General features: G+C 34.7%; 1 protein-coding gene across 2 annotated transcripts in view; it reads left to right on the top strand.

Moving 5' to 3' along the window:
* Positions 1-19,306, top strand: part of DENND1B (DENN domain containing 1B) — a 267,493-nt gene that overhangs the window by 239,894 nt on the left and 8,293 nt on the right. The window lies entirely within an intron of this gene.

The raw sequence follows: 19,306 nt of genomic DNA, 5'->3' as shown, positions 1-19,306 counted from the left end.
TTGCTTTTCAAGGTTTCATTTACCTGCAGTCAATGTAGTCAAAACATATTAAATGAAAAAATCCCAGAAATAAACAATTCATAAAGTTTAAATTACATGCTGTTCTGAGTATTATTATAAGTATTCTTTTTCATTATCAGTTATTGTTGTTAATCTCTTACTGTGCCTCATTTATAAATGAAACTTTATCATAGGTATGTATGTATGGGAAAAAACATAGTTTGTATAGGGTTTGGTACTAACTGCACTTTCAGGCACCTGTGGGGGTCTTGGAACATATCCACCATGGGTAAGGGGGAACTGTTGTAATGCTATTTGCCAAAAAGTCATATTTGCGAAATAACAAAAACAAGTCGGCATTTTTAAATGCCTAGAGGCTGGAAATTTGTACCACAAATCTGGGGTTTGATAAATTTAAGGTCAGCCTACCCTAATGGATTGATGTTGCCTTAATTCTCTCCTGAGAATTGAGCCACTTACACTAACAAAAAAGGCTACAAGTGGAAATGAATTTAGGGTACTCTATTTGCACATTGGGCAAGGAAATCAAAAGTCATCAGCCATAGTCTGCTGCCTTTTCTTTGCAGTCTGATATTGCAGAAGCTTCTTTGGTTTGCTTTTCTGGATATAATCCAGCCCCATTGATTTAATTGAAATATAATAGAGTATGTTATGGAAGAGGCAGAAAGCTGATGCTAGAGCCATGGTCATACTGTCTTATGATGATTACCAAATCCAGAAATTCTTGTACCCTAACTCTCCAAGTATAATAATATTGGGATCTGTGTATATTAAGCTTTTCAACTAAATATGTAATATTTCTAGAAATATTTGGATGTGGTTAAAGGCAAAGTCTAGTTATCAATATGTATACCAGAGAAACTAATGTCTATTCATTTATATTCTACCTATTTCCAAAAATACTTTCATGTCTTACAAAGAACCATAGAAAGATTAAACTGCATTAAAATTAGGTAAGTTTTAAGGCAGGGAAAATGTTAAATGTAGTAAGAAGCTGTTAAGGCCTATTTCCTGCACAGCCAAAATGAAGAGAAAAGCACAGCTACATGATTCATAATCCACAAAGTTTTGGTTTTTAAAAAGTTGCTTATGAATTTCCCAATCATTCCAAAGAAACAGGGTAGATATTTTGGATCCACAAATCTTTTCAGCATCACAAGAGCTCACATTCTGGTGGAAGTACCTAGCAGAGGCAAAGATTTTTGTTCTGGAAGACAGAAATTCGATTTTCTTCATTTAGTCTCTTCTGTGCTATTTATTATTTGAAATGCTCAGTCTCATTAATACCTCTCTCAAAGACAGCTTAGTTTACTAGCTGTTGAACCTCATTAAAAAAGGTGACAACAGGTACAAGTGGAAATAAAATACACTCTTTTCTTCTTACTGTAAGGCTACTGACAAGTAGCATCACTGTCGTGTTAGAACTGGCTCAAGTATCCAAATTCTCTTAAAAGATTTGTTATGTGGTGAATTTAATTGCCCAAAGACAAATTTCTGCAGGGACATTTGTGATTTTGTAATCTAGACAATTTTCTTGTTCTTATTACTATTTTTCAAACTTAAATTTTTGTAGAGTTGAAATAATAGAGAAATGCACTAGAGCAGCCTCAGAGGACATAGGGAAGATGGACAGTTTTGTAATAACAGTGAGGCTGTCTGTGTATGTTTGTATTTACGTGATTCATTTAAAACTTCCAACAATCCAGTCAGAGCAAGAATTATTATCCCCATTTTACAGATTTAGAAACAAACGGAGATTAATAAATGTGCCCAAAGTTCTACAAGTAATAAATAGCAGAATAGGAATTCAAAAGCAGGCAGACTGATTCTAGAACTTAGGTATCTAACCACTACCATCATGCCTTTGTGTTGGATGGAGTGATTGTGGAAGAGGGATAGTTAGAAATAAGGATATGGAGTTTAGAGCCAGACAGAGCTTAACTTTGATAAAGGTACTAGGATTTAACATTGAGCAAAACAAAATATTCCTAAGCCTTAATTTTTACATTTGTAAAATAATAATAAAAATTATTTTCCCAGGATGCTGTAGGCATTATAGATAATATATATAAAATATCTGCCACATACTTGGTACTTGATAATCGGTAGCTATTTGTTTATGGTTACTGTATCATATATCTTGAGCTCCAGGTCTTTGTAGCAATGGCACCATCTGACTTCTCTCTTGGTAGTTACAGTCCAGGATCACTAATAATCTCTAATCACTAAAGTAGTTAGGACTCCTAAAATTATCCATCTTCATTCTAAGTAGGGATGACCATAGATTCCAGTATGTGACTTGAATAGAAATAGGAAACTTATTGTACCAAGAAATATCTTATTTATAAGTTTATAAGACCTTAAGTATGTCATTTTATTGTGAGTAAAATTGAGTGTAGTCTTCACTCATCCCATTCCTAGTCCATTTGATCATTCATTTCAGAAGTGGATCTCAGTTGTCTAAAGAACTTTACATTTCCAGTTTCCAGCTAGACTTGTCAGTGAGAGACTTTATTTTCATCTGTTTTTCAAAAGATGAAAATGAGATTATGATCATTTGAATTCCAAGAATGTATTTTAAAGTAAAACATTGTGAAGTTTTATAATCTGTGTGCTGTAGAAAAGAAAAAGAACAGAGTTCTAAGATTGTGTTTTAAACGTGTTTTCCAGTATTTAGCTTATCTTTGGAATAGATTGTGAATCTGTAGTCCACCTCCAACAAATAGTAATTTGTGTGCTGGTGTGCTAATTAGTATGGCTATTTCCCGTTTTGTTGATGAGGCTTAAATAAATGTCAAGGGTACAGCCATGAAGGTCTCCCAATTAGGCTCCACATTTGTAAAACCCAACCCTTTTCTCTTCTGTGTAAAGATGACAGTTCCAACAGCAGCCCCAGCCTAACAGGACTCCAGGGAAAGGATCCTTCTCTGGTTTTATTGAAAACAGGGCCAGTGAGTCCATTGAGAATATGACCACTGGTCATGGTGCAGAACAGTCTTAATCCTATGTACTTACCTTCTTTCATCAGTTTTATTTTAGAATAGAATACTGGAGACTTAGTGAAAAAATATAAGATAACATGAAGTCTATAATCTGAAACTATGTTTTAAAATATTTACTTGTAAACATTTATTAACATTTTCTTTTCTAAGAATAAGAAATTTCTTTAAATAATATGTAAAATTTATACATATCTGAGATATTGCTCCATATTAGCCATGCGTGGCTTAGTCTAGCAGTTATAATGTGTATGTTTCTGTGTGTCTTCATGAGACTCACAGACACCTCAGCTATGCTACTGAACAAGCATGAGAGCTTAGCTGTATTACAAGTCAACATTAACAGATGGATGGCCCTAAGCAAGGCAAAATCACCACAACAAAACCTAGGGAAAGTGGGGGACTGAAGCTTTTTGTTGTTAAGCCCTATTAAAACCCTGGCACACGATCATGCGCGCGCAGCACTTTTAACTATTTCATGTCTGGGACAAAGCAATCTTTTTAGATTTTCAACTTCTCCAGTTAATTATGTAAAAACAGCATGAGAAAATATGAGTGGAAAGTTATTTTTCATTTGCAGTGTGATACAAAGCAGTATGCTTGTTGATAAATACTCTCACTTGGAATGTTTACCCAAATACAGTGTTTACAAATAGAAATATGTTTAATAGTCATAATTTCTACTGTTAGACCAAGCACTATTAAACTGGTGGACATTTATTGTACTTTTTTAATATAGTCACATATAGACTAATAGTTTGAGATATAAATAGTTATCTTTTGAATGCACAAATAAGAATGCTTTAACCATAAAATATAATCTTGTGATTTTATATTTTTATCCATTATGCAAGGTAATATCACACTTAAAAATGAAACTTTTTGTCTTTTTGAATCTTTATGTATTTAATGGTTTAGAAAACATTCTAATGGATTTGTGGAACATAGCACAATAGCTATGAGTTCATTTTATAGTTGATGAATAACATACTTTTATATTTTAAAATATGCTCAGAAGTCATATATACTTTTATGCATGCAGAGACTTACAAGTAAAGCATTTCAAAGTCATATTTTGATTGAATAGGGACTTAAGAGAAATCTCAATATGTTAGCATTTTTTTAAAAAATATGAGCAACCATATAACATATATAACCAGTTTATTTTTATATATAATAAATGTCATATTTTAAAATGCCACAGATGAAATTTTCTGTGAAACTTATAAGAAAAGATAATATCTTAGGTTGTCTTAAATTAGTTAGTTCCTAAGCATGAGAAAAGATGGGATGTCTACACCTAGTAGGGTGTGGTTTATAGTATTGTATTTATGAAACACTTTTCTTCATATTAGTTCATTGGACTCTGGGAATAAAATGAATGTAATTAATTACAGTGTTTCTTGTTCGGATGATGTAATAGATTTAGGAAAACTGTATACTGGTTGGGATCTTTGGAAAAATACCATCTATTGAATAGTTTGCCTTACTGGTCAGGAGAAAAATGGTGTACTCAGTGTTTGTAGAGGAAAGTAACCACTTACTTTTGACCAAGAAAAAAAGTGATTGTAAATCAAAAAGAGAAAATAGTTGTTACATGCGATGGGGGTGGGGCAGAATATTGGAAAGAATATTTTGTAAAATAAACATTTACAAAATAATCAAATAATTGGATCAAATCATGATAAGCAAGACAATCTTTATTTTTATCACTGTTTGATTTGGCTCAGTATTGAGAACACTATTATCAAGCTGAAACGTTAAAATAGTAAGAAAACATTATAAAACTTCAAGGGATAGGCCAGGTGCAGTCACTCACGCCTGTAATCCCAGCACTTTGGGAGGCCGAGGCGGGCAGATCACTTGAGTTCGGGAGTTCAAGATCAGCCTGGCCAACATGGAGAAACCCCATCTCTACTAAAAATACAAAAGTAGCCGGGCGTGGTGGCGCATGCCTGTAATTCCAGCTACTGGGGAGGCTGAGACAGCCTCCCCAGAGGAGGAGGATCACTTGAACCCGAGAGGCAGAGGTTGCAGTGAGCCGAGATGGTGCCAAACTCTGCCTCAAAAAAAAAAAAAAAAAAAAAAAAAAAAAACCTTCAAGCGATAAACTCTCTTGAAAAAAGTTAAGTGAATGTTCTTCTTTTAACACATTTCCATTAAAAAATACTGCCTAAATGAAAACACATTTTAGCAGTCTGCGTTCCAAGGATATATGTAGTCTAATTATATTAATACTAATGTCAATAATTTATAAAATTGATCCTTCGAGTTCACTTTGGAAAATATGCCCTCCATATTGTTAATGTGAAAGAAAGTTATTTTTCTCTTTTGTTTCTCTGTTGAAAAATACTAATTTCCAAAATGTTAAATTTGATTATAATTAAATGTTTATTTTAAATCAGTTATAGATTACAAGGGTGCCCTCTAGTGGACATTGTATAGTACTTTCCTTAAAAGAAGATACAAAAAAATTTTAATGCCTTTCAGAGTAGTGTATCTTTTAGAAACACAACAGAATACACAACAGAATACACATTGAGACATTTATATTGTCGTAAGATTATTCAATAACATAATTCTATCAAAGAAATAATTCAAAGCCAACTCTTCCCTCAATAATTTGCTTGGACTTCATTTTTAAAATGTTTAGCTCTGCTGAACAATACCTAATATATTAATAACATATAATGGAAGATAATCTTTTTATGTGAACATGTTCAGTACATATTTTGAGACATTTTAAAGTTGACATGCATCTTAATGTTATAATTTTACTCTTCAAATTTATTGCCAGAAATGACTGTCATTTATTACAATGTCTTGAAACAAAAACAAAGTAACTTAATTTCTCCATTTAGTAAATCTAGTGAATACTACCATTCTAGAGTTTACATCAGTAACCACATCATTAATATTTTTTCCTCACTATATTCTGACCTAGTTGACTTTGTTTTTCCCTGTTACCTGTTTTGTTTATAAGGGGTCTTGATTAAATTAACAACATTTTTTTATTCCAAAAGTGCCTACCTTTTGTAGACAAGTTGTTATTGTTTTCCAAGAATCTTACGATAAAGAAATGCCAGTTTTCTTCTGGTTTTGAATAAAGATCTGCTTTTAAAGTTTATCAGAGATCAATGCTGGTGTCGATGAAAGGAAAAACCAGTCTTTTCTTTGTAGGGCTACTGCTGCTGCCTATTTAAGTCCCCCAAGAGAAAGGAATTTTCAGAAATGTCAGTAGATCTCTAACTATGGGGGTATAATAGGATCTTATAATTTGAGCTGGATTTGTATCTGCTACACATTGTTATATTTCCTAACATGTCTTCCTAACATAAAACACTAGAATAATACATAAATATCTTAAGTTGGCCTGTGCGCCCATACTAATTACAAAATAGGAGTATGTTTTTCAGCCTTCTCTGAAGTTCTTTATGGCTTTTCTAACATTTGAATATAATACCAGTTATTTCACAGATCTGTTCTCTTTTTGCCTTTATTAGTGTTTTTGACATTTATAGTAAATTCTTTTGAAAACTAGTATTATTTGATTCTGAGACCAAAATGTAATTGCAATTTCTGTTAAGACCTTTGATTCATTTAACACCAGAAGCATTTTTATACTCTGTCTACTCTTGTGTGATTCCACATGTACACACATTTATGCTCATTCTATATTAATATGGTAAATCTGAGAAATAAAATGCAGCTATAATTATTTTACTAACAAATATTTTAATCCTTAGCTATATATTTTTTTGAAAACATAATTTACTAAGGTGATTGAAAATAATATGGTTCTTTTCTTCAGTGCTGATTTTTAAATTATTTATCCCAGCTAGAAAAGTCAACCTCACATTAGTTAGTGAGAGGAACTGAATTCTGTGTCTTATTGAAAATACAGTAGACTTGTCATGTATTAAGAAACCTTTTTAAATGTTGAAATATTGAAACCGTGTCAACAAAAGTGAAATTGCAAATAGCTTACCATTTATCAAAGGGTTACTGACTTGTTTTGAGAATACTATTTAATAATCTTATAAAACTTGTATTTGCACTGATCAATAATCTCTTGGTCCTGAAAAGCTACTGCAGGGTCTTTGGTAGAATTTGCATTTCCAAATATTAAAGACCAAAAAAAAAAAATGAAACAATGTATTTTAAAAAATTTTAATTGATATAATTACTTGGCATATGAACTGTCTTTAAAAGTTGGCTAAAAGTATTAACAGTTCACAGACATATTACATACAAACACAGTTGAATAATAAGACTTCCTGTGAATACAAGACCTTGCTTCTACCTATTAACACACTTCAGTGAGAGATAGTCTTTTAGAATGCCTGGTAGAGTGTTGCCACTAGATGGGTTTTTATGCAGTTTCTGATTAGCAATGGGGAAATGAATTATAAACTACTGTGTTTCTGGGATCTTTTAGATAGAAACTAAACTTCCTAATCTGTATTCAGTGAAAGCGCCCTGTAAAGGGATCAGTTCTGGTTTCTCATATTCTCTCTAAAATCTAATATGCAGATTTCTTTAGTCAAATTGTAGAACAGACCCCAACTTAGCATTAATAAGCATTTAATGCATTTAATGCAATGTGAACAGAATGAACATACCATAATGGAGAGTCTGTCTAATTCAGTTCAACATAACCAGTATCTAGTTGTGCTGCTTTACAGCTTTTGAGATTGTATACCTCCTCTGAACACCTACTTTGTGCTAGGCCTGCTGATCTAGAGTTTGCAAGATCACTTATTTCCTCTTAACTTACTAGGGACCATTATTTACAAATTCAGAAAGACTTTACTTCATTGATGTTTATTTTTACTCTTCCTTTTTACATCAAACCATCACCCTCATCACTTAATAGAAAGACCCCCTGTGGGAATGTAAAGATTCCAGGCTTTGTAGTATAAGAGAACAGGACCAGAACAGTACTACCACTTGGATGGTATGTGAAACTTGAATAACTTTCCTAACTTCTCTAATCCTCTTAGCCCTCAGATCTATAAAATATTGATAATTATGTCCACTTCCATAGAGTTATTGTGAAGATTAGAATTAGTGTAGTGATAGAATTTGTTCTTCCAGCAGTCACCCGAAGTTTAATAGGTATTAGTAATATTGTTTATAACCTGTCAACTTTAACAACAACATACCACAAAAAAACTAATGAATGCCAACTGTGTGTTGGGAGCAGAATGAATTAGACTGGTTGCTAATATCCCTCAGTTCTTGGATGCTCTGTTTTGTTTCTTCTTGTTGATTTTTTGTTTGTTTTTCCTGCTCTTTTTTCTTTGTGTTTCATTTTGAGTAATTTCTATTGACCTGTCTTAAAGATCACGGAGTCTTTCCTTAGTCTTCCAATGGGCCCATCAGAAGAATTCTTCATGTCTTACGTCATTTAAATTTTTTTATCACTTGACTTTTTTAAAAAAACCAGATTCCATTTGTCTGCCATCATTCTATCTATTCATGCATGTTGTCCATCTTTATGTTTCTTGCTTTTTCATGTCTGGTAATTCTTAATTGAACACTGGACCCCATGTATAGAAAGAGTTAAACAGTATTTACGCCCAGAAATGGGTAGAAAGAGTTAAATAGTGTTTACACCTAGAAATTGGCAGGCTCTTCTTCTGTAATGCTGTTTGTTTAAGAGACTGAGTCCATTGGAAGATGAGCTGGATTTTGATTTTGTTGATATCATTACCTGCAATGGGCTGCTATTATCTTGTGCTTAGAGTAGAGTACTTCTAAAGAAGGTGCTGGAAAACTTTCTCAGTGTTCTTGCTTCACTCTGAGCTATCAGCAGTCCTGGTACCCCTGAGCTATATAGAGGGTTTCCTCTCAATGCTTCCCCCCCACCCCCCACAGCAGTTAACATCTGTGACTAGTTAGTTGATCCTAGCCATGTGTGTTTTCCATGCTTATCTTAAGTGGGCCATGCGCCCCCGTGCCTTAGGAGTGGGGCTTTCTTAGCATCCTTCCACTTTCTTTTCATGGCAGAGAAACTTCCTTATATCTGTGATTGGTCTTAGGTGGCCAAGGCTTTTCTGCCCTGCCCAGTGGTAGTAGACCTGCTTGGTATCAGTATAGGATTCTGTGCTTAAGAAGGTTTCTTATTCTTCCCTAGGGCAGATAAAGGTTTTACTTCTACATTTCCCCCAGCAGTCTTGGGAGGCAGTGAGTTTGTCAGCAGTTCAGGGCTTTTGTTTTATATAAATGAATGTCCTCAAAAGTCAGTGGGACTTCATGCCTGCCCCTGTGCAGCCTGTCACCTCCTGCAAGCCTGAACCACCAAGGGGAGTGCTTTTCAGCCTCCTGTACTGCTCCCAATTTTTCTTATGAGCAACAGGTGGTAGAGTTACCTCAGTTGGAAATAAAATTACAGGAATTTATATATGGAAAAGAGCTTGCATGTGCAAACTCCCCCTGTCTTTGAGACTCCCAGCTATTCTAAGCTGACATGTTAGCCCATAGTTGTCCTTTAAGACTTTATTAACATTTTAGCAGATTTTTTTCTTACCTGTTATATGGCAGCTGCCTCTTTCCTTGTGCTTTGCCAGGAGTGAAATTAATCCTGTCCCTCATCTCTCCTTGGAGGAGCTTGTAATATATGAAATTCAGTTTCCTTGGTTGACTTGCAACACAGGTCTCATAGGTTCAAGAAAAATTATGATTTAAAAAAAAAAGCTTATCCACCTTTTTCTCATTGTTAGGATAGGAGTGACATTCTCTTGCAGGTTTTGCATTCTAAGTGGAAGTGGAAGTGATATTAGAAGCAAAACAAATGCAAAGATATGATTCTTAGTCTCAAGAATTTGGTAAGAGAGGAATGTACTTAAAATTAAACACTGCCTTTATAATGGAGAATATATCAGGTGACAGTTGAGTGGTAGAGAAATACATGAATAAAACTGACAAAGAATCGGAAATCACTATGGACTGGGAGAATTGGTAAAGGGTCCCTGGATGTGTTAGGGCCACATCAGAATCTTCGCTAGTGACCTAGTCTCACATAGCAGTCACCTGCTCAAGGAATGTAATTCTGATGCTTGTATAAAATTTTGTGTCCTTAGCCTAATAACAACAGCCCTTAATCATCAGGTATCTTGTTAATCTTCCAGTTTACCTTTTTGCCCCGACAGGTATGTTTTCAGCATCTTTGGCAAGGAATGTTCAGCTCTTGTCTCTTCATCCTGACATTTCACCTACCTGGAACATTAGCACTCTTATTCTGTAACTACCACCTGCCTTAAAAAATGACGTTTAAAGCGTGCCATTTTTAGAGCTAGCCTTTCTCAGGCTGGTTCTTGGACATTTATTTCTTCTGGGTCTCTCTGGACTTATTTATCTATGATAGTTATGATGAAAACATTTCTGTTCATGAGTCAGAACACTTGGGTTGGAGTCACACTCTTATGATTTACCTCGTCTTGCCCAAGTCACTTTGCTTTGTTAATCTTTTGGTTTCCTAATATGTACAATAGAGAAAATGTTCACCAAATTTGTTGTATAGTAGATATTTAAATGAAATAAAATACAGCACATAAAGCAGCTAACACACTGAAGCAAGTCAATCATGGGTAAGTCTTTTAACTCTGTACTTTAGTTATTACCTATACAAATTAAAACAACTTTTTAAAGCTCATTTCGAATTATAAACTGCCATGCATTTTAAGATGTAACCATTATAATTCTATGTTATTCTTTAATTTATTCACATATTATTTCATGCAGGTATTTTTTTCTTAGGCTGCAAAATACATAAGCTTGGGGATTTGTTGTAGGCTTTAGATAAGCAAGGTAACACATCTGGATCTCAGTTGCCTCAACTCTAAAATGGAGGTAGTAGTACAGATTGTACCTACTTTCAAAAAATTTATGTATTACAAGCATCTTAATTTTCTTATGTCTAAAAATTTATATTTTCTCATTCGTCTGCCTATATCCCTTATTCCTCCCCCTACCAACCCCCAGGAATTTAAATTTACCCTGCATTTTGCCTTATTAATATTTGTCTGCCACCTGGTGATCAAAATGGTAACTGCAAGGTTGACAGTCTCCTTGGTGCACTCCTTGGAGTGATTTTCATCATACTACTTTCTGATTCACTTTCTGGAAACCATTGCAGTGAAAAGAAAGATTTATTTTGCTTACTGTAACTAATTTCATGAGGTCTCCTCAGACATTAAGTTCTATGGTTTTGTGTCTTGGTCCTTCTACCTCTGTCACTTTCTGTGTACATTTTCTTATATTTTTTTCTTTCATATAAAATACTTTTCCTTCTTGTCTTTACCAGTATATTTTTTTTCACTCAATATCTATCTGTAGGGTCAGTGTCTCTAGTAGAATATCTCCTCTAATAAGTTGTATTCCATGCTGATAGCCTTTCTTTTTTATTAATTTAGTACCTTTTCACATTCTTAGCAAGCATCCCTTGTTATACGAATGTTCACTTCATGAATTTTTACATATATTAGATGTGTACTTGACATTTTACATGTTCAGGGGAGCAAAACTTTTACAATTATGTGTATTTAGGCCCTAGGAGCAGTCTAATTGAGGTTGTGTGACATCCAGTTCCCCATTTTATTCTTAATTCTTTGTATCAGAATGATATAAAACTTCACTTATTTTGTTTTCTGATGACGTATTTTACATCCAAACAAACATGTGCCCTTGTTTTGTGTAGTACTACCTTTCAAGGAGAGTTACTAATTTTCACAGCCTCGACGTGACTAGTGAAATAACCAATGTTAATGTGATAGCTGCAGCAGGTCTGTACAGTTCAGAAACTTCTATACCTTCTTATTAGATCCCAGAATTTACCAATGTTTACAATATGTAGTTAGTTATATTGTTAGCTGACTGAACCTATTTTTTTCATTATTTAGGAACATCAGCAATTTGACACTATCAGTATTAACTGTCATTTATGTAAGATTTTCATCTATGATCAAAAAGTTTATCAGTTATGTTCATACAATGAGGAATAAAGTTTTTATTTATAACTGCTCTATTTTATGTAGTATTTTGGTATTTCACCCTATATTTTTTAAGTGTCTTGAGTAAAGGAAACATCTTTTTCATTTCTTTTGTTATGCTTCACAGCATGGAAGGCAGTAGTATGCATGTAATAAGTGCTTAATGATGTTGAAGTGAAAAGATACTAAGAACCGAAAGAAAAATGAGGTACAGCTACTAACTTTCAGGGAATGCACAGTAGCAGCTTTCAGTAGGTTCTCAATAAATATTTGTTGGTTAAATGGCTTTCTCTTGCTCTTCATTGTCAGGACCTGTAAGTCCGGAGGCTATCCCATGGCTGTCCGCCCCTACTAAATTCTCATCTCCCATACTTCCCTGCTGAATCTTTGATTTCCCCCACCTTACTATTATAATCCCCCTTGAATTTAGATTTCCAGTTTTTGCCTTCTTAATGTGTGTCTGCCATCTAGTGATTAAGAGGATAACTGCAAGTCTTAATGGGCCCCTTAAAAAATCCCATGAACCAACATAAGCCCCATTCCACAATGCACACCAATAGTTACCTTTCATTCCTTAATATTTGCCCTGATTGTCCCACCACTGGACATTTGCACATATTGCTACATCTTCCATCATCTAACTAACACCTACTGACTTTTCAGAGCTCAACTCAAATATCTTTCAGGGAAAGACTTCCCTTGACCTCCCACATTAGATCAACTTCCTGAAAGGCTTTCATAGCAATCATAGTTTAGTACAAATTAATTGAAGTCATAATTTTTATGCTCATTTGTATGACTGGTCAATTTAATTCATGTCTCATTTGCTAGAATATAATATCCATGAGGACAAGGAGCCTCTTCTTAGTCATATTGTACCCTAGCATGTAGCTCAATGCCTGGCACAAAGCAGGTATTTCTTTAATCTTTGTTGAATCAATGAATATAATACCCTTCTGTGCCTCATGGACACTAAAAATGTTTATGTCAATCAACTAGTATAGTACTTTATTCTTTATATTTTTCTTATCAGTTCATTAATAGATTCTCAGCAAAAACTACCTACTATGTATAAGGATATTCATTTATTGAGAAAACATTTCTGCCTGCCCTAAAGAATAATTTTACAATAAAAATAAACTTATGATTCATATTTTAATTAGCTCATTAATTAATATGGAAACCCCAATAAGGTGGTATAAAGGACAATCTGAAAAACAGAAACAGTCTAGAGTACTGAAATGTATATGCTGACAGATACAAAACCATAATATCCACAGTGTAATAATTACATCTTCACTGGACAAAATTTACTTGCATCTCTGTGGACAAGAAACATTTGCATTACCATCACCCTTTTACAAGTTAATTTCTATCTTTACAGAGCTATAAAATAGAACCCATGAATGGTACAGACCTGTATAGTATCAGAAAATCCTGGAAAAGAATGCTAGACAGCACTCAGCATTCCATTGGGAGGATGGCAATTTTTTTTTTCTCCCATTTCAAAGTCTTTCACAATTTTTCCAACAGTCTCCCCGCTTGTGTTCATAATAATCTCTAAAATTATTCTTAGTCACAAAAAGAAGGCTGTTCTTACTAGATTTGGCATGACTATTTATATTGGGGCAACTAGAAAGTTAATTAACATTTAAGCCTCCTTGAGTTTGCTTTGTAAATCTAGAACCATGCAGTATTGACTAGCTAAGGCTTCAGAATTTGCTTATTTATGTAAATTTTCATAAGAAACCTCAGATTGAGCTTATGTAGTCTCTGCTATTTGCTATCTTGAAGCTAAGCAACTAAGCCCAAGAAACCTTGCCACCATATGGTTTACCTGAAACATCTGTAAATTAGGGTGAGTTCCTCTTGAGAGTCTCCAAATTTGCTAAGGTTCCTGGTTTTCTAGAAAAGGGTCTTTCTTACCGCAGTGAGGTTGGACTCTCTCAGGCAGGCAGCATGTGAGTTTTCCTGGGAGGGTTTTGTGGGCGTTGACTCCATAAATACAACAACCTCTTTGTTCCATTATAATGAATTGTCATTACTGCCACTTCAGATGAGGCCTTGGTTGTACAATTTGTCTAATTATATCCTGGCAAGACAGTTAAAAGACAACGAAAGATGCAGAGCACTACAGAACTTGATTACCCCCACAGGACCTTCTAGACAGCATTCATCATTCCACTGACCAGACACCTCATGATCATTTTGCTCCTTTCAGAGTCTTTTGCAGTTTTCCTGGAACTAGTATGTGCCACACAATGTGCTAGATTCTGAGGGCACGAGAGATAAGTTAGCAAGGCAAGGGGTCTGCCCTCAAAAGCCTACTGTACAGTGGGAGAGAGAATGTAATGGTGTATAAATTAATTGGTGAGCAAATGAGTGTTTCCTGAATGATAAACTATTGAGCCAAGGTTTGAAGGATAACTTAAAAAAAATGGGGAGGCTGGGGGGAAGAGCCAGGAAGAAAGAAGTTTTGGTAGCATATCAGCCCACGTGTAGGACAGGCAGAAGACATTGAGAAGTATACAAGAAAAGGAGACGGTTTGGTAGTGTGAAGCAAACATCTCCATGGCAGGTGAAGCCTCCAGAGATTCTGCCATAGCCAGATCCCTCTGTGCAAGGCAAGGAGTATGAGCTTTATCTTGAAAACTGTAAGGGGCCATTGAAGGATATAATTAAATAGGGGTATAGCATGATTAGGTTTGCCTTTTAAAAAGATCACTCTGTCAGCAATTTACAGACTGTAGCGTTCTACAAGACAGAATAATAGAGACTCAATATGGGGTAGGCAGTTACTACATATGTTTGAATGAGAATAGATGTGTATAGACAAAGAAAGTGCAAAGAGGATAAATGTAAGAGAAGAGCTTTTCTTGTAGAGGAATCATCATATGCAAAGGTCCTGTGCTAGGACAAATCAGGACAAATATAAGGGATTGAAGAAGGCCATGGTGATGCCTTTGGGTTAGAACAAAGGGAACCCTAGGGCACAGACCTTGAACTTGCAGGACCTAATGAACGAAAGGCAAGCAAATGTCATTTATTCTTTTTATTTTTTTCATCAGCAAATAGTTATTGAGAACCTACTGTAAGCTGCTATTCTGTACTTCCCCAAAGTAAGACAGCAGCCACATTATTCTTGGAATGTCTAGCATCTCTTTAATCCACAAACACCCAGTAAGCACATACTGCATTCATGCTACTGTCTTCCATGCTAGGAAGGCATACAATAGGGTGCAAAGAGCACAAAGAAGTACGAAATTTGAATCCCACTTATAGAGAGCTCTGAGTGTAGTGGTGCAGGTAGACACATGAGCAGATAACACACTGATATTAATAGTCCATTTGCCGAATGTTTACCAAATATGTGGCCATACAGAGGAATACTTACCAGATAAATCTTTCCAGAGGCTACATTTGAGCTGGATTTTGAAGGATAAGTCACTATACCCAATTGTGTTAAAATAATGTATATATTTTTTATTTTTATTGTGTGGGTCGAGATTATTTTTCTCTCTCATAGTCATTTACATTTCAGGTCCTGTGCAGTTCATATGCATGTTTTTAATAATGTCTGTGATTTGTTAACCTGGATGAAGATGTGCTGTTACTGGCTAGGTATTGGCATCCTTAAGAATACACAGTATGTTTCCTGCTGTCTAAGCTTACTTACTACCATTTCCCCACAAAAGACCTTTGTTTTTAAGATTGTGACCAGGCCTTTTTGCCCTGTGTTGTATGTTCTGAACATGGGGAAAACTGTCCTTTATTTCCCCTGAAAGCACTGTGCTTCAGAGTCGCAACCCACCAGAACACCATCAGCTGCTAAGCTTGTATGGACCCAGATTATCTCTACTGCTGTTCTTCTCTATCTTAAATGCTGATTACATTATGATTATTTTTCTCCTTAATTTTTTCTTTTTTTGTGACCTTAACAAAATGATGTAGAAATCATCAAGCAATTGACATATTCTATCACCTGTTTAGACGTTGTTATTTCTCATATATAAATTGCAGTTCCTAATGCAGGTTGATATATATTCAATGACTATTAATTGGAAGAAGCTTATTTCATATATGTAAATAAATTTAAGTACATGTATAGTAAGTATGGATAACACAAGGGTTAACAGCCAAGGAAAGGAAAGCAACATATTAATCAGTTTTACTTCTGTTTCTAATTTTACTTCTAGTGTTAAAACTCATAAGATACACTTTAACATCCCTATATAGAAGTGGCTAGAATGCTTATCTAGCTAGGAAATATGAAACTAAAATTTAAATGTATCTGTGAAGCTTATATCATGAAGTAGATGTTTGATTGTGGAAAAAGCAGTAGCTTCACAAAAAAAAATGTTGGACTTAAAAAATAGAAGCTATGGTATATGCAGACAGCTACAGAATATAAAGGTAACTTTTGTGGAAGAAAATGAACAATGGACTTGCAACACAATAGGGAAAGACACAAGTTCTGTTTTCTGGTTTCTAGTTTTGATAAAGTATGTATCCTTGGGCAAATTATATACTTCTCTGGGAATACCTCCAGATTTATTGTAGAGTCCATTAGACTTAGAGCTGTTTAGTATCAAAGACTTGACTTAATTTAACTTTGTATTTCCTGTGTGTGTGTGAGAATGTTTTGCAAAGTACTCTACAAATATAAACACTATTAAGTATATATTGTCTAATCTTTCTGTATTAGTTCTTAAGGAGTAGTGATTTTAATTGATAGCAATATAAAGTTTCAGCTTCTTCATAGACATTGTTTGTTTCAGTTTGTTTCATTTGTAAACAAAAACTTAAATATAGGACATGCTAGCTGGTATAAAGCCAAGCATATACAGAGCTCAGTGTAATAATAATGGCTTGTCTTCAGAAACAAAGGATTGTATTACATTTTGTGAGTTTTGGAGAGAGTAGATAAAATATGTTTTTCTCACAGAAATATTGCTGTGAGTGGTGGCTTTGTTCTTAGGCTACTCTGCGGATTTCTGTTTAACTCATGTACCTTAAACTTATAGTGGTAAAGTGATAGGCCCCAGTTTTAGACAGTTATAGGCCCCAGATACATTTCTAATCACTGAACTTATGGGAACCTCACTACACATTCCAAGTAGGGGCTATAAGAACATATTTTGCTACTCATTCCTTCCTTTCTGCCACTCACAAGCAGTGGCATAGAGGGAGTGGAGTAGGGATCAGTCCTATAGGTTCCATAAATTTGCTTACTCTTTGTGGCTACAATAAAGGAAGATAATTATCTAGATTGGGAACTCAAAATCAGAAGGCAGAAAGTTATTCCTCTCTGGTGTCATGGTTGAAGTCTCCAAATTCAAGTTTACTTTTGTTCATTCAAAAGGATGGTTTGCAGCCATGAGCACCCATAGCACCCAGACTGGAACCTTTAAATGCCATTTCCCATCTAAAGAAATCAGGGTTTTTTAGAAGAAATGGCTGATTCCAGGTTTGATGCAGAAAAATTCTAAGTTGAAATGAGACATCTTATTGTACCAAAACCAGGAAGCTTACTAACCACTTCTGAGTTTATGTCAACTTGAAAGGGCTACCACTGGTAACAGATGGGGTCATTAAAAAAAAAAAAAAGAAAAAAAGAAAAACTTTATTTTGAAAATTTCAAACCTATGCAGAAGGAAGGAGAAGCTTATAAAAATCCCCAGGAACCTTTCATGTAGCTTTCACCAATTATCAACTCATGGCCAATCTTATTTCAGTCACAGCCTCACCTATGCTTTTTCTCCACCATTAAATTATTTTGAAATAAATACCCCAAAGCATATCATTTAATCTGGGACTATTTCAAGATATAGCTCTAAAAGATAAAGACTATTTTAAAAACATAATCATGTTATATTTCAAAGATGGAACAATTTGAACATCAAGAAGAAGAATTGTGGTGGGTTGAACAACATTAAGTATCTATTAATAATGAGAATTTAAAAAAAACGCTCATGACTTGCCTTTGGAGATTGTTAAGACACTAGCTAGCTCATCACTCTGAAAATTGTTAAAAGGAAAGAAATCAAGGATTTGTCCTGCCTTTCCTGTACATTGTATTTTGGAATAGTCAAACAGTTGATAAGGTAAAGCTCTTCTTTATAGAATGCCAGCAAATAAATATAGAAGGAATGTTCCAGAAAAGCATAATTCTTTAGCCCCTAATGAAATAGTGGATTTAGCCAGTGGTTATCATGGAATGCTAAAAACCTTCAAGTCAAAAGTTGATAAAGAGATGTATAATGGATGGCTCAATGAATCACACCTGAAGTCATTAATGAAAATTAGTACCACCAAAAATGAGATATTTAAACATTATGTGCCTACACATATGATAAAGTAAAAATGCACATATCAATACCCATGTAATATTCTTGCCCAAAACAAAGGAAGATGAAAAAGAAACTGAGGCTAAGTTTCCAGATACAGCTACCAATTTATAGGAAATGAGAGCAGGATAACATGTTAAAGGGTATGAATGGCTTATAGGAGAGGGAAGGTTGAACTGAATCCCTTGAAAGAGACCTGAGAAAAATATCTACCAAATACAACATTAACTTTGTTGGGATTCTGCTCGAAAGAAGCATACTAAAAAATCTGGGGAGAAGTAGAGGAATATGAATATGGCCTGAGTAATATAAGATATTAAAGAACAATTATTAATTTGCTAGGTATGATAATGACATTTTGGTTATGTTTTTTAAAAAGTTGTTAAAAATACATAGTGAAGTACTTCAGGTGAATCAATAGGTTGCCTGGGATTTGCTTCAAAAACTTAATGATTCAAAGTGTGACACCCGCCCCCCCCAAGATTCAGCAGTGCTGACTTTACCTAAGAGCTTGTTAGAAATGCAGAAATTCAAACTCAGAAACACTATAGAACCAGAATCTACACTTACATTTTTATAAGTCCCTAAGTGATTTATATGCACATTAAGATTTGAGAAGCACAGCTTTAAAATGCTTGGGGTGGAGGAGAGTGTGTGGGCCGGGGATAAAAGAAACAAAATTGGCAAATACTGTAATTGTTGAAACTAGGTGATGGGTGCATGGGGGTATGATTGAGTATAAGTCAAGTATTCCTAAATCAGGGCCTGAAAGTCTGTGTGACTGTGCATATGTATTCAATCCAGTGATTTGTGTGTGTGTGTGTGTGTGTGTGTGTGTGTGTGTGTTTATTGGTTTGAGAAGTTAGTAAGTGTTGAGATAAATATACCTTATTGCTTCCCTTTCTTCCTGTCCCAGTTTGTCAGGTTATTGGGTAATATTCAAAAA

Source organism: Piliocolobus tephrosceles, chromosome 1 (genome assembly GCF_002776525.5).
Source record: "Piliocolobus tephrosceles isolate RC106 chromosome 1, ASM277652v3, whole genome shotgun sequence".
Lineage (NCBI taxonomy): Eukaryota > Metazoa > Chordata > Mammalia > Primates > Cercopithecidae > Piliocolobus > Piliocolobus tephrosceles.
This window is presented reverse-complemented; position numbering and strand designations above follow the sequence as displayed.